The sequence below is a fragment of the Strix uralensis genome, chromosome 26 (assembly GCF_047716275.1).
Source record: "Strix uralensis isolate ZFMK-TIS-50842 chromosome 26, bStrUra1, whole genome shotgun sequence".
Classification (NCBI taxonomy): domain Eukaryota; kingdom Metazoa; phylum Chordata; class Aves; order Strigiformes; family Strigidae; genus Strix; species Strix uralensis.
The window spans coordinates 5,563,913-5,579,827 of NC_133997.1; the positions used below are offsets into that span (position 1 = coordinate 5,563,913).

The 15,915-nt window shown below is 48.4% G+C and overlaps 1 protein-coding gene across 6 annotated transcripts in view; it reads right to left on the reverse strand.

Annotated features, from left to right (window-relative positions):
• Positions 1 to 15,915, reverse strand: part of LOC141954839 (protein CEPU-1) — a 355,475-nt gene that overhangs the window by 94,370 nt on the left and 245,190 nt on the right. The window lies entirely within an intron of this gene.

Consider the following 15,915-nt stretch of genomic DNA (forward strand, 5'->3'; position numbering starts at 1 on the left):
CTGGGAAATATCCAGTGTGCCCACTCGGAGAGCTCCGAAAGCTCCTGCTGGGGCACCCCAGCCCTCCCCACTGATTCACCACAAAGAGACAGGAGCCTGAGAGATGACCCAGCACGGCGAGCCATACATGCTAGAAATGAAACATCCAACGGGCTGTTCCCAGTAACAGATCACAGAATCATTCAGGTTGGAAAAGACCCTTGGGATCATCGAGTCCAACCCTCAGCCCGACTCTACAAAGTTCTCCCCTACACCACATCCCCCAACAGCTCATCTAAACGACCCTTAAACACACCCAGGGATGGTGACTCCACCCCTGCCCCTGGGCAGCCTATTCCACTCTCTGACCACTCTTTCTGGGAAACATTTTTTCCTCATGTCCAGTCTGAACCTCCCCTGCTGCAGTTTAAAGCCGTTCCCTCTTGTTCTGTCACTAATCACCTGTGAGAAGAGACCAGCACCAACCTCCCTACAATGTCCTTTCAGGGACCTGTAGAGAGTGATGAGGTCTCCCCTCAGCCTTCTCCTCCTCACACTAAACAGTCCCAGCTCCTTTAATCTCTCCTCACAGGATTTACTCTCCAGGCCCTTCACCAGGTTCGTTGACCTCCTCTGCACTTGCTCCAGCACCTCGAGATCTCTCTCGTATTGAGGTGCCCAAAACTGGACACAACACTCCAGGTGTGGCCTCACCAGTGCAGAGCACAGGGGGACTGTCACCTCCCTGCTTCTGCTGGTCACACTATTTCTAATCCAAGCCAGGATGTCGTTGGCTTTCTTGGCCACCTGGGCACACTGCTGGCTCATGTTCAGCTGCTTGTCAATGAGAACCCCCAGATCCTTCTCTTCCAGACAGCTCCAGCCACACCTCCCCGAGCCGGTAGCCATGCAGGGGGTTGTTGTGGCCCTAGTGCAGGACCTGGTACTTGGCCCTGTTGAAGCTCATCCCATTGACGTTGGCCCACCGATCCAATCTATCCAAGTCTCTCTGTAGAGCCTCTCTATCCTCATGCAGATCAACACTCCTGCTTACCTTGGTGTCATCTGCAAACTTACTGATGATACACTCTCTGTCCTTATCAAGATCATAATAAAGATGTTGAACAGAAATGGTCCCAACACCGAGCCCTGAGGAACACCACTTGTGACTGGCTGCCAGCTGGATTTAGCTCCATTGACCACACCACAGAAGTTCTGCAAAAGCCCATTACACACGCACAGCAGAAGCTGGGGGGAACAGCACCGTGGTTCCACCACACGGTGCAGAATCGCACCCCGTTTGCAGAGAAAAGCGGAGTTTTGTGGCAGGGCAAGGAAGCCCAAGCAGAAGCAGGCATGCAGGCTGCTGCAGGGGTATTTTCCCCATGTGACGAAGAGAAATTAGGCAACTTGGAGCCAGTTTAGATGTATTACCTGTGGCAAAACCAGCCGGCACAGACCATGCACTGACAACACACTGCGGCAGAGGAGAGCGTGTGTGCGTCTGGTACACAACTCGTACGCTGTTGTGAAGTACGAGCTTGGAAAAGAAACAAAGAGAGATGGCTTTGGGCTCAAGGGGACCCATCTGTTTTCGAGAAGTATTTATTTATTTATCAATTAATGTATCTATTTTACCTTGTGCTTTTGCACCATCTTGAAAACAAGGAGTCATAATATCCCTCAAGCAATTCTGCCCCTTATCCATCTGGTAAACAGCCATTCCGCTTTATTTTCTTGGTAGCTTTTTTTCTAAGCTCTCGGGTTTCTAAGAGAGCTGAAATCTACCAATTTCATGACAAGGACATCACCATTTATGATGATAGCAGTAATAATGACATTGCACTCGCGCAGCGTGCCTCCGCCAGCAGATTTCAACCCATTTTACAGTCACCTGCAAGCGCCCATCCGAGGGAGCCAAACATGATGCTAATTTTAGAAGAAGCAAAAACTTGCAGAAAGAAGCCGAGCTCTTCCTCCAGTCCCAAGACAAGACTTTAACGGGGTTATAAATAGGAGCCAGGATTGCCAGCACCTTTTCTCCTGGTAAATACAGGATATCACGTGTGTGTACACTCTGTGACATTTTCCCAAGCACTTCTGCAATTAAACCCTTTCTCTGGCTTTACACCGGCTCAGTATAATTACCGAGAGCTTTCCAGGGGCCAGAGCCTGGCGTTTGCCAGCAGAGGGAACCTGCCCATTGCCGGCTGGAGACCGAGGGACCCTTCAGAGCTTCTCTGCAGCAACCAGCATCACTTCTCCCACATCATCTGGGGTCGTGGCCCGTGCATGGATGGCTTGGGACCCACTCGGGCACCCCAATGCATTTCGAGTCGGCGCAAAGTGCCTGCCTGCTGCAGATACTCCTCTTGCCGGGATGCGCACGGGTGACGAACACAGCCCCGTGCACAAATCTCCCCACCGACAGCACTGCAAAAAGCCATTTGCATCCCCCTGGGATACGTCCCTGCAGAGCCCCAATCGCTCGACAGACCCAAGACTCCCTCAGCCCCCCCCCCCAAAAAATAAAAAGCAGCCTCTTCCCCAGGTTGGGTTGAGCGTCCAGCTCGCAGCCCTGCGGGCAGGGGGTCTCTGCCCGTTGTGGGGGAAGAGCGCTGCTGCCTCAGCCCCAAATTTATGTGTCGCAGAAGCGTATGCCTGCATCTATTATTCACGCTGCTCACCCTAGGCTATAAAATGTTCCTTTTTAAAAGTTTTTAAGTAAAATAGAGTCTCTAAACGAATGACACGGGGTTAAACTATGTCTATTTCCCAGCAAAAACCATTAAATTATTACATATATATATATATATTCCCCCCTGAATGACGGAGCTGGTGCTGCAGCTGGAGGCAGGGCTAAGGAAGGAGAGACACACGGGATTTATAGCCTGAAACCCTCTAACAGTTGTTCACAGCATTAGCTCTCTGCACATTATAAACACTTACCATTTCCATCTCATGCACTGATTGTACTTTGCAGTTATGAAGTTGTTTCCACTTTCTCCTCCCCACCCCCCTCCTTCCCTACTATAATATTTAGTCGGCAGCTCTGCTTATTTACATACTTAATTTCAGTTCTGTTTGCAAACACAAATTAGTTTTGTGCAATTACTTTGTGCATGGACATGGAGTTTATCCGCTTCAGCGGTTTAACAACACTAAAAGTGACTGCACAGGACCATATGGCTCTCTATATATAATCACAATATTACCTGCACATATTAGTTACATAAGAGCTACGTTATAATTAGTGCAGTTCAAAGAGGTTCAAAGAGAGAAGGAAAGGAAAAGAGGAAAGGAAAAGAGAAAAGGGGGGGAAAGCAGACAAAAAGGAAAAAAGAAAAAAAGAAAAAAGGGTGGAAAGGCAAAAAAAAAAAAAGAAAAGAAAAAAGGGGGAAAAAAGGAAAAATAGAAGAGGAAAGAAAGGGAAGGGAAAGAAAAAATAACACAAAGAAAGGAAAGGCAAAAAGGATTCCCTGACCCCATCATGCTGGCAGCGTGGGAGAACAGAGCTATGCAGGAAATTGATTTTATGACAGAAGTGAAAAATCAGGTGAAAAATTGTTTGGGTCAAATTAAATATTTTGTTCAACCAGAAAATAAAGGTTTTGTTTCATTGTCAGGTTCTCTCTTTTTAGTTAGCGTGTTTGTTTAACCTTAATAACAAGAGTTTGCTACGGGGGGTTTTTTAAGCAAAAAAATGTGATTGAAACAAAAATCCAAAATGTTTTTTCTGGAAAATGAAGCAAGTTTTTCTACATCGTTTTTTCCTTTCCCCAGCCCAAAATTGCTGGCCCGAGCTTAGTTCAGTAATACTTCCAGTCGACCCAGAGTTCCCTTTTCCAGGGAAATGAATATTATCATGAAAACCTGTAATGGGATCTACTGGATGGAAGTTTTTAACCACCCCCGTGAGTGGCTCCTGCGTGCAAAGACATGCAGGGTACTGGGGTGGGGTTTGCAACTATTTCCCACATTTTTTCAGTTTTTTTGGTGGGTTTCTTTTCAAGTCAAACTCTGAATAGGCACGTTTTTTTGCTGGGAAGTACTGTAACCACATCTAGGCATCAGGTTCCCTAATGCCCCCCAAAAGCCATCTGGTGCCTGTGACCTCACCAGGGGCACCTGGGCTTTCTCATTCATTCTCATACCAGGACAATTTGACCTGAAAATCATGGAGATTTCCTAGGGACAGTGGGGTTCACATCCCTGACTTCCCAGAGGACTCCAAACATGCAGGGTCCATGTCTGAGGGATGTTCTCTCGCCTCACTCCTCTGCGGTTACCCCTCTTTCCCTCCATAGATTTGGCAAGGAGGGTTTTGGCTGCCAGCTCTGCCCCTCCAGAGCTCGAAGGGCTGAGGGGATGAGGACAAGGGACCCATGAACCACGCGAGCACCCTGGCAGCAGTGGTGACAGCACCCTCGCTGCAGCACCTCCACCGCAGCTCCATCTCCACGGCCCATTTAATCCTGGTCTTTCCCTACAAGCAGCCAAAGACCCCGCGAGTGCATCATATTTTATGGTCTGCTAGGAACCGGTGTAAGAACACAAATTCATTTCACGTGCTGTGAACAGCCTCCAGATTGAAAAGCCTGCCAGCCTGGAGCGATGGGAGCCTCTGACCTACGCACACAGCATCCCAGTTGGCTCTTCCCGCGGTCCCTGGGTGCTGGGGACTTTGAATCACTTCAAGGCTTCACCTATTCCCACGAACATCGCAGAAACCTGGTTTTTTCTTTTTTTTTTTTTTAATTCCCCTCTTCCCCTGCTGCTTGCAAGACGGTCTTTATTTATATAATACATTTCACATCCAAGACATCGCTGAGAGCTCTACACAAATATTAATTACCAAGCCCTAGGTGGTAAATTATAAATATCCGTTCTCTCAAGATTAAAAATCCTACGTTTAATAATAATAATAATAAAATAAAAAAGACTGCACTATGGCACATAAAGTGCTACATGAAGGAGTACTCCTTTGCTCCAGGGCTGCAATAAAACACACTAGACCCCAGAAAACTTCAAATAGAGGATGACCAAGGGTCAGTGCTTAGCGGCCGGGCCACCAAGGCGGGTGTGTGCACACTCAGACACGCAGCTCCCCAAGGGGACGCTGGGCGTTTGCAGCCTTGAAAAACACAACAAGTCAATGCAGGGGGCGAGTGGAAGCGGCTACAAATAATGACGGGTGGGAGAAACCCTTGCCAACATCTGGCTTCGCAGCCCCTAAGCATCTCTCCTCTGCCTGGCCTTTATCTAGCAGCTGGAAATCGTTACTCTGCGATATCTCTGCTGATATCATCTTTTAGGCAAAGCAGGGCAGCATCCCTCTGCTTGTCTAACACTGATTATACCCGGCAGGATTTCTGTGCTACACGAAGTGTCAGAGTCCCGACAACGTGATGATGGACTGGCTGGGTACAAGGCCAGGTGTAATAAGGAAGCAGCTGCTTTCCAATTCTGCTCTGGGATCTCTTGTCCTTGCAGAGCACATTTCTGGGGTATACTTGACACTCGTTCCCCAAGCAAAAACTGCCACAGCTGACAGCGAGGAGTACACACGATGGAGATGAGGCCCTGCAGCAATCAGAGACCTGGGGTTGGTTCTGCTCGGCTGCAGCACCAGGCAGTCCCCAGGGCTGCGGCCGCTGCCCGGCCCGCTCACAGCCAGGTCCAAACCCAACCGAGCAAAACCCAACACTCAATCAGACTCCAAATCCTTCCCGTCGCCCTGTTGTGATGGCGCAGGACCACAGAAATCCATCCGTGAGCAGATGTGCATCTAAGGGATGCACCTTCAACAAGATAAGGAGGAAGAAGCTTTGCTTCTTCCTCTCCGTCTTTTTATCTCCTGCCACAACACGCACCAGGCCACGCTGACGCCATCAAACCCCGAACCTCTCAGTTCTCCACAGCAGCTCTTGTGGCTTTCGCAAAACTTGCCAGGTTTCTCCCAGCACTAAAGCACACCCGCCCGCCAGAGTTTGCCTCCAAAATGCCCAAAAAGGAGCAGTTTGCTGCGATTTTTGCTCTCTGCAGCCCTACCCAAGCCCATTCAGCTTCGGTCCGAGCGTTCAAGTACATCACTTCCAAGCTGTGGACAGTACAAACAGGGAAGATCGTTTAGGACTTGGGGTTTTTACTTATTTATTTATTTATTACTATTTTTTTTTTTTTTTTTTTTTTTGTTGCTGCCTGCTGGCCTCCCCTTTTTTGCGTAGATCAGAGCAATCAACAAAAAGGACAAAACCCCAGCTCCCCAAAGCGGGAGAGGGAGGCAATCAGAGCTAGTTGAAAGGACACGCCGGGAAGTCAATGAAGATTGGAAATAACATTTACAAAACTGGGACTCAGCAGGCCCAGGGTACTTTGCCTGACTGTTTGAACAGTGTGTGCTCCTCTTTCCGTTTGAGTGCAGCAAACAGCTGGTCTCTAAGTAAGGGTACCTGAGGATAATAAAGCTGGTGATGATCACTGCAGTAGCTTCCCTGTGCTTTGACTGTGATTTCTGCTTGCATGGCTAGCAAAGTCTGTGCAGCTGACTTTGTACCCAGGGTGGGGGGGCGTGTTTAACTATTTGCCTTGGTCAGTGAGCTACCTCCCACGCCAAACCCCAGCAATGTTTTAAGGACCTTGAGCAGCTCTCTGTCCCCACGCGTGGCTTGCAGCAGGGCTAACCGCTCTGCAAGGGGCAGGCAGGAAGGCTGGGCACAGCACCCGCATTGCCCTCTCCTCCCGCTGCCCTCATTTTGCACAAAATATTAAGCAAAAATAGACAGTGGCTCAGTTTGCCACCTAATTTCAAAGGCTGGTGCCTCCAGCTGCCTCTTCAAACCACCCTTGTAGAGGAAGGAGGCTTAATTTGGCATTCGTTTAGCAAGAAAAAGCATGGGTCCTACAAAAACCCATGAGCAGAATGTCATAACTATTTACTGCTCACCCACAGCACTGAATTGCTACTGCAGCATTATTAAGCATCCTCCCAGGTACACACATCCCATCCCCAAGGAATAGCCACAGTGCAGCACAACACATCTTCAGAGGAACAAAGGGGAGAGACACAAAGAGAAGAACAGGGAAAAAAACATCTCCAACTAGAAGACTATTTTGATTTTAAATGAAATCTCTCATATATTCACACAAGGAACAAGAGTAACCATTACTTCTCAGACAGACTGGAGGTTTGACATGGAAAAAAAACACCACCCTGTCCCCCTTTTTCTGTCTCATCACGATGCCTTGGAGCACAGCCTACGTGTCACGAAAGCTTTTGCCCATTTTGGCTACTACCACCATTGCAGAGGACATGGAGCACACTGTACCAAAGTGCCACCTCTCCCTCCACTCAGCCATAGTCCAGGATCTGGTTAGCTACATAACTCCCAAGGAGCAGAACAAGTAGGACCTCCTACAGACTATGGTACATCAAGACACATGGGGAGCAATAATACCACCTACAGCCATAATGGCTTTCTCCCATCCCTGATTTTCCTCCCCACCCAGCCATACTCCCTGTTTCTTCTCCTCCAGCCCCAGCTGTGGTCAACGGGTCCAATTTCACAGCTGCTCAGTTCCAAATTGAACTAGTGCTTCCCAGCTGTACTTGGTCTCCTGCATTTGTTTGCCATCAGCTTTAATTAGGAGAGTTTTCATTGCCTGACACATCCAACCCTCTGCTTCAGCTCCTCCAAGGCCACCTTCCTCACCCACTCCATGCTGAGCAGCTTGAAAACTTGCAGCCGCTGCCTTGGACCCATCTCCTCATCTCCTGCCCTGCCAGCTCAGAAAAGGCACAGAGTGAAGGCTTATATACCCCTGCCCCACCAATGGGCACCTCTGCCGGGTCTCTCCCTGCCTGTTCTTGCTGAGCCATGATGCAGAACTGAGCTGGAGAAATCAAAGCTGATTCCAATCTTATTATCCAACACGGCCCTATCAGCTGAGACAGCGACATTTATCACATTAATAGGAATGATAGAAGAAAACTGGGATCCTGTCCAACAAGAGCACTTTATCACATGTTGCACTGTCTTACAAATCCAATTATCACCAGCCGAAGGTCTTAACGGCCCTCCAAGAGTGGCTCTGGAAATCTTAAAAGACTATAAAAGCACTTGTCCAGAGCCTGCAGTATCGCCTTTGCCAGGGCATGGGAAGAAGCATCACGTGCTTTTCAGGATGCTGTAGCAGCTTCATCCCTTAAAAGAGAAATCCAGAAAAGGGGGATAGTTGTCACTTGGAAGTCTCCCACCATGGGATGGGAGGAAGAAGGAGAAAGCCAGACGCAGACAGCCCAGCTACGCGGCACGAGGAGGGGAAGCCCACCATCAACCGAGCAGGGACTCGAGCAATGCTCTCCCTGCTGCATCCCAGTGCATCCTCTGCCTCAGGGGGCTGCCCAAAACCCGGGGACTTCTCCATGCGAAGCACGAAGTGCCACCTGAAGGAGAGGCAAGAGGAGTTTGCTCTTCTCCCTGGTTTTCCAGACAGAGAGCAGTGGCAGGAACAGGCCGCTACAGGCACGATCTCAAAGGACTTTGCTGCTCTCTTGGCCTTCTGGCCTGTCTCACTATGAAAGCACTCGAGCAAAGCCCTTCACAGTTCTCACTGAATGAGGAACAGTCAACCTGGCATCAATTCTCTTATTTTCCTTCAGCTGTCAGTTATTAAGGTTTCATTCCAGCTTGATCCAAAATGATTTTTTTTCCCATTTTCAATATTGCAAGCGAAGCAAAAAGCAAAAACTTTGCCTCCCCCCATTGCTCTAATGATTGTACCTTAAATAATTTATCCACCCCTCCCGCCCTTCACTCGCCATTACCTAAGTATGCTTCAGCATTTCTCCTTCTGCCCCACTTCAGCTACCGCTTGCGCTCAGAAACAATGACCAGGGGAATTCATCACAGCAGGACAGGCTTTTCATTTTGTTCTACTCCACTGAGCATCTACAAACAGCAACTTCGTATTTTTACTGTCTCCTGCCCCATGCAGGCATCCTGATATTCCCACAGGCACACGTGGCACGGAGACACCTCTGAAAGCCACCGCGAGTTAAGCATCTGGGCACCATTTGTGCCTCATCTTCGAAAGACTCCTTTGAACTTCAGCGGGATGCTGAGACCAAACAAGCGTGATGACAGGAGTGAGAAAGACAAGGTGCAGGGCAGTGGAAAATCCCGGCCGTTGCCTTCAGTCACGTGAGCGTGCAGCACTGGCTTCCCGGCAGCTGAGAGGAACAAATTCTCCTCTTGTTTGTGCATCACTAACGCAGGGTTGGCGTGGATACAATAGGGGAGTGTTTGCTTAATTTTGCACTGGCGCTTACGACGGGTGCAGGGAGCTTGGGAGGCACCTTGTCCCACCTCACGGGGACGGCAGCCTCACCACCCTGGGTGAGGAGAAACGGGACACGTGTCCCCCTCAGCTGCTCTAACCTTTGAGGGGTCCTAACAGCTCTGCCGACGGCTGTCCTTCATCCTGTTGCCATTGATACAGGCAGATTTATGGGATAAAGCCAGAAAGCATGGCCCAACTTTGTTGGAGCAGAGGCAGAGCTGATACAGGCTCAACTGGACAGGGCTAAAGCATCACGTGGATCCTGCCATAGAGAGATGGTCCATCATCAGATGGGGACTGCGCCAAGGGACACACTCCAGCCCTGATATAACACAGTCCCTAATCAGATACAAAGTTCATAGACACAGAGGCTTTCTTGGATGGCGGTTCACCATTTTACACGAGCACAGCTGGTCCCTATAATCTGGATTATTTCTGCTTGCAGGAAACCCGCTCTCCAGGCATAAAGCTGCCCCTAAAGAGAGCTCTACCCAGCTGAAGCCGGCAAAGGAAGAGCAGCTGCTGCCTCACATAATCTCCAGCAGTGCCATGATGAACTAAGACACCCCCAACCCGTACAGCCGACATGGGAATTTCTCTCCCGATCCTCACCCCACATTTCCAGGCATTACTACTAAATAAAGCAACAACCAGACAAATTTCTACAGTCCTGTGCCACAGCCACAAAAGGTGGGGGGGGGGGGGGACAAGAGAGCAACATGCTTATCCACACCTGGATGGCATTACCACTGCCGGGAAGCAAGGGGTCTCCATTGCGCTGCTCGTAGATATTTAAAGTGATTTAATGGTTGTCATTCATTATTAATCATGGTTATTAGAAGGATGCCTATGAACACATGGAGAATGGGATCTTGCGAGGCTAGACACTGCACAAACACTGAGCAGAATAAAAAGGTCCCTTCTAGGAAAAGCCCTGCTCTGATAAAACAACAGCACTTGTGGGAAATATTTTGATTTTAGAGGCAGGGTAAGGAGAGAGAAACACACATTTCACAAAAGCTTTTCCAGCTTTTAATCCTGGCATATTTCATGGCTGCGTAGTCCCAGCAGGACTTGCTGCCCTCTGCTTACTCATGCTGAGGTGGGCTGGGAGCCCCTACGAGGGACATGAGCTCCACTCTACAGGCTGAGATAAAAAAGATGCTCCCTGCCTCCAAGCATCACCCTCTAAAAGACTCCTGGCAGGTATAAATCTAGTGAATTCACAAGGCAGTGGGGGAAAAAAAAAAAAAACCCAACAACAAATTTGCAGACCGCCGTGGATGTTCAGGGCAATAAAGAGAGGTTTTAATAAGCACCGTAATGGAAATTTATGTCAGGGTCCACAAAATATTACAGATGGTAGCTTATGTAGCCCTTGTATTAAAAACAAAGTAAATTATATTATCCTAAAACAACAGATGAAATTATAAAGCATAAAAGGAAATGGAACATACCCAGCTCCTTCCCCGGTGGCACGGACACGACTCAGCTCTGCATCCCTGCCCCAGCATCCCACTGCTGGATGCTGCCCCTTACAAATCACTTTGTTGCCTTCGCTCGCTCTTAATTAAAACCAAAAGAAGCTCCCGAGGCTTGGACAACAGAACGGACCCTCTCCGTGGGCATACAGCAAAGAGATGGATGACAGCGAGAAGCGTTGGATATGCAGGGAGATGGAGGGGAGAGAAAGCAGGAGGAAGAAGGGGGGCGGAAAAAGAAAAGAAACCAGCAGAAAACCTGGGGATTTTCAAAAGCATGGCTTTAATCTTTTCAGAAATGATGGGGATTTGGAAAGCTGAGACACACGCCAGGCATCCTGGAGGCACAGCCTGCTTTTCACACAGGTGCCTCGTCCCTGCACAGGACCCGTGCCTGTGCTGAGAGCACAAAGGTCTCCCAGCTCTCCAGCCCATTTTTCTGTCCCGGGAGGGCTGAGGGATTTGGGGGTGGGTTAAGAAATGAGACCAAGCAGATGCTATTGCACTCCTCTCTTCTCACCACTTCCCCAGGAGACTACCCAATTTTCTCTCAGTAAAGTATCTCTCGCACCCTTCATTTTTCACAACTGTGGGGAAAAAGAGAAGAAAAATCCCAAAGCTCATCCACCGTATGTTTTTCAGCTTCTTGAGGTTTTGCTCGGCTTCAGGGATGGCAGAAGGTGCTAGGGCTGGTTGTTCAATGCAGTTTGGTTGTAGCCCATAAAAGCACTTACAAGGTGGATTTTCTTCCACTTCCACAGAGCCCTGCACACCGATGCTGAAAGCTCCGGTAAGAGGAGCTGTCAGGGCACATTATCCAGAGGGGCTGATGCCTCTAGAGAAAGGGAAGTTGAAACTATGAGCGAGAACAAGGAGAGGTGACCGCCGGATGAGATGTGCATTAAGAAAAAGACACGATCGAGAATTTTAAAATCCATTTGGAGATCTGTTGCTTGGTTTTGGATGGACTGACAACATGCCAACCTGCTGCTTTAGCAGGCAGGGCACGGGGCTTTTTACCTGTGCTTCAACCCCCATCGGGTGGCATTCCCTCCTAAAAGATGGGATTTGTCTTTCCAACTGAGATTTCTAACAGTGTGTTGTTTCTATCAATGGCAGCGGTCTAAGGTCCTCCCGTAGCAAGAGTCCTACTAATTCTCTTGAACATCTGACACAGGTTGGGATGAGCTCCTCTTGGAGATGCCTTCTGCTGATCCCTGATGGGGCTCAGAGGACCTCCTTACCCACCAAAACCCCACATTTACAGCTCCACATTTTGGTCAAATTACTTTTTTCCTGAGTATACAAGTTGGTCCAGTGGCAGTGGAACATTTTCCAAAATTCTCAGCGCATCCTTTGTGGTCTCCATCAGAGACCTGGGTCAGAAAAGCAGCAAAAACCAGAGCTGGTGCTACATCTTGTGTGCTATTATCACCTGTACAACGACAATACCCTCATCTACCTCCCCTGAAACCAAAATTCAATGCACCAAACAAGAATGGGGAGGCACAAAATTGGCCACCTCCCAAAGCAGGGTGATTATCACAGCGTGCGCCTGCCTCTGCCCATGGACAGCCACTACCAGCTGGGCAGGACACATCAGGAAGTACTAAATAACCAACATTTGGGGATGTTTTTTCCAAACCCCCATTGCTGAAAAAACAGTCTTTGGCTTGAAACAGACTTCACAGCCCTTTTGCATTTGTTTTTTTCATTTTTATAATCCTAATGTAATTGAGGATGGTCTCATTCCTTATATTAAGTGCCTAATCCCCCCAGACTGAGTCACGGCGTGAGACAGAAGTGGCCAGGAGGAAGCATGGTGGCTTGTCAGATAAAGAAAGTTAGCAGCAGCGCATCGCTGGGGGAGGAGGAGGAGGACAGCAAAGGTGTCACCGGGACTCAGCTCAATCCTGCAAGTCACCATGTCTTCCCCCCTGAGGCCCCTGTCATCCCTCGGCTCATTTTAGACCAGCGTGAGGATCAGCAGCAATTGGAAGTCTGGGTTTTTTAATGCCTGCAGCCTTAGCTTTCTCCTGGCAGAATTCAGAGGAGCTCTGAAAACCCTTCTCGAAAGACACTGAAGGTCTCTCTAATTGGCATGATGCAGTACTAGAAGGGAAAGGCCCAGAGTAGGTGTAAGAAAGCCAGTTTAGGTACCAGAGGTTAAGAGCATGGCAACACTAAGCCCTGTCCTGGCTAATTAGCCCCTGCAATCAATAGGGTGTGTTAGTTTGTTGAGAATACCCAGTTAAACCAGTTTCCCTGTATCCCTTCTAATGGGGATGCGCACAGACCACCGCATGACACCCCACGATGCGTCGGGGCTGGGGTTGCCCCTGCTCACCCCGGGTGGGGGGAGACCCCAAGGTTTTCATGGCTCCTTGCGACCCTGCAGACACGATGCAGCTCTCATAATATAAAATATCACAGAGCTGAGCAACTCAGAACAGCATTATGCTCCTGATGCAAGGGGAACGCTTAAAATTATGCAAGCAGGGCACAAACTCAAAGGCTGTTCGGTGAGCAAATGCAACCCTTCTTGGCAAATACTGCCCAAAGGAGCCATTTACCCGCTGCTTCTCCATCCATCCGTGCCGCAGGACCTCCTAAGAGGCAGCAGGAACTGGAAAATCTCTTTGACAAGAAGAAAGGTGATATTATTGGCATTACCGAGTGATCGGAATGACTGGCCTGTCAAAGTCTTTGCTATAATCCATTTAGTTTCCTACTTTTAGAGCTGTTGATCTCTTAGACCCATTGGATACGTATGGATTGCTACCGACACAAGCGGTGCCAGCTCAAGCAGGCACAGACCATGAAGGGAAACTACAGACCAGGATGAATTTCTACATGAGCACCATGCTGCAAGTGAGAGGAAAGATAAACAGCTCGGTCCTGAGGAGCTTGATTTGGGGAGATAATAAATTAGAGCTCACAGGCAGGCAGTATTGAAACATCAGGGTCTAAAGACCGTCAATGGTGATTGTCTAACAAAGGAGTATTCATCTCCTCCATGCAGGCTCACTGTACTTGGCTGAGCATCCTTCATAGTAAAATACCGCAGACTTGAGTACCGGGGACAGCATTACACTGACAATGTAAACACATTAAGAAAGCAAAGAGTTACAAGCTCAGATGCTGAGTGTCGCAATCACGTCCAACCTATTTAGCAAATAACGTGGAAAGAAGACATGATGGATAAAGACGAAATTAATGACTGAACCGGTGCTCAGTGATTATCAAGAAACTAGTGATGAGGACCTGATTACATTCACAACGGATAATAAAGGCTTGCCCCAATCAGTAATATATATACTCAGTGCTTCAAAAGGACTCATTTCCAACGCTGAGGAAAATTATGGGAGAAATTGGCTGGAAGGAAAAATGTCAACAGAGAAATGTGGGCTCGTAACGCAAAACTTATTAGAGAGCCAAAAAGTCAGGACTCCGCAATCCAAAAAAGACAATTTTGGCTAAAAGCCCTATTCTTATTGCTAAAGCAGCAATCAAGCATAACACAAAAATAAAAGGAGAAATAGACAGCAATCAATGCACATTAGAAGTTATGAAGTGCATTGATAAGGAAAGCTAAAAACACCGCGGGGGAGGCAGTTGCTGACTGGCAGAAGCACGGAGGTGATTTTAACAGTGCTACACCCAGCCTAGCCCAAGGCAAGCTGGTGTCTCACTCCCAGCCTAGCCTAAGGCAGCTGGTTTCTCTCCGCTAAAAGGCATCACCAGAAATAAATCGGCTTCGTGACTGCTGCAGGGCCTCTGCAACCCCGGTCATGACATTTCACCCCTCTGCAGCTCCGTTCCCAGCTGTGCAATGGGTACAAGGAGAGCTGCCGTCCCCGCGGGCAGTGTGTCCTTCCTGCAAAGCAATGACTCCCCACCGCCATCAATGGAGCTGCGCCCACCTCCAAGTCCAGCACCCTTGTCAACTGGACAAGGGCTAGAGCCAAATCACCACCACGACAAATTCACAACAATTTGGACCCAAATCCCCCAATTATGACCCAAAACACCAGGCCAGAACTCTTCCTCCAGATGTTGGTTCAAACCTTTTCCTGTGCAAGGAGTGAATTAATTACTAACCAGCAGCTCATTTTGGCTAATGCAAATACCACGGTGCTAATATTGGGAAAGGAAGGGCCGCCCGGTACATTTTGTCTTAGGAAGCCAAATCCCAGCTAAGTTTTAGCTCAGGTAATTACAGTCAATCTCCCCAGATGCTCCAGCAGAGGAAGATACCTTCCTCTCACCCATCCCTGAGTGGCTGAGCTGGAAATGCTGCACACTGACAAACAGATGTGCCAAGCATTGATATTATTGTAACGTCTTTCAAACAATTTGTATCCCCAGAACGGTGGTAAAGAGATATTATATGGCAAATAAATTAAAGCATTTGGCCATAAAGCCAATAACAGAGAGAGAGAAAGAAGCGCAGACATTGGAAGAGCGAGAGGTTTTTAAATGAGATTAAAGAAAGATGGAAAGTCAACGGGAAATAAAGGAATCCTAAAAAAAAAAAATATTAAAGAAGCAGCAAGGATGTGCTTTCTGGGATTTGTGGATATGGCTCAAACAAAGGGGCAGCCCATTTGTGCCAGTCTCACAGAAAGCGCTCAGAGGTGAGAGGTTAAACCCTTATAAACACCTGAAGGAATAATAACGGCAGAAAACAGAAAACCACGGGAGGAGAGGAGAGAGGGGAGCTGGTCCACTTGCTCTCCTGCCTGGCTGAGCCGCCCCACTCACCGCTCACACCTCCCTGCTCGGCCGGAGCACGAGGCACAGGTAGATTGATCACTCGCACGACTGCTGCTATTTGCTCCCAAGTCCCTGGGATGGCTTAAAAAACATTTTTATTAAGCCAGATGGAGAGAGGGGGAAGGGGAAGAGGAGGGGGGGGGAGGAAGGGAGGGAGATACGTCTATGTGCCAGGTGCCAACAAGGGGGAAGGAAAAGAAAAAGAGAAATCAAGCGTGGAAAATAAAAGAAAATGTAGTCGGAGATATAAAGCCTGTCAAATTGGCTGCAAACAGTAACAAAAGCAAAGGAGAGATAGTTTTCTCTTTAACAAATGCTTTGATCAGCTGTAGTTGAT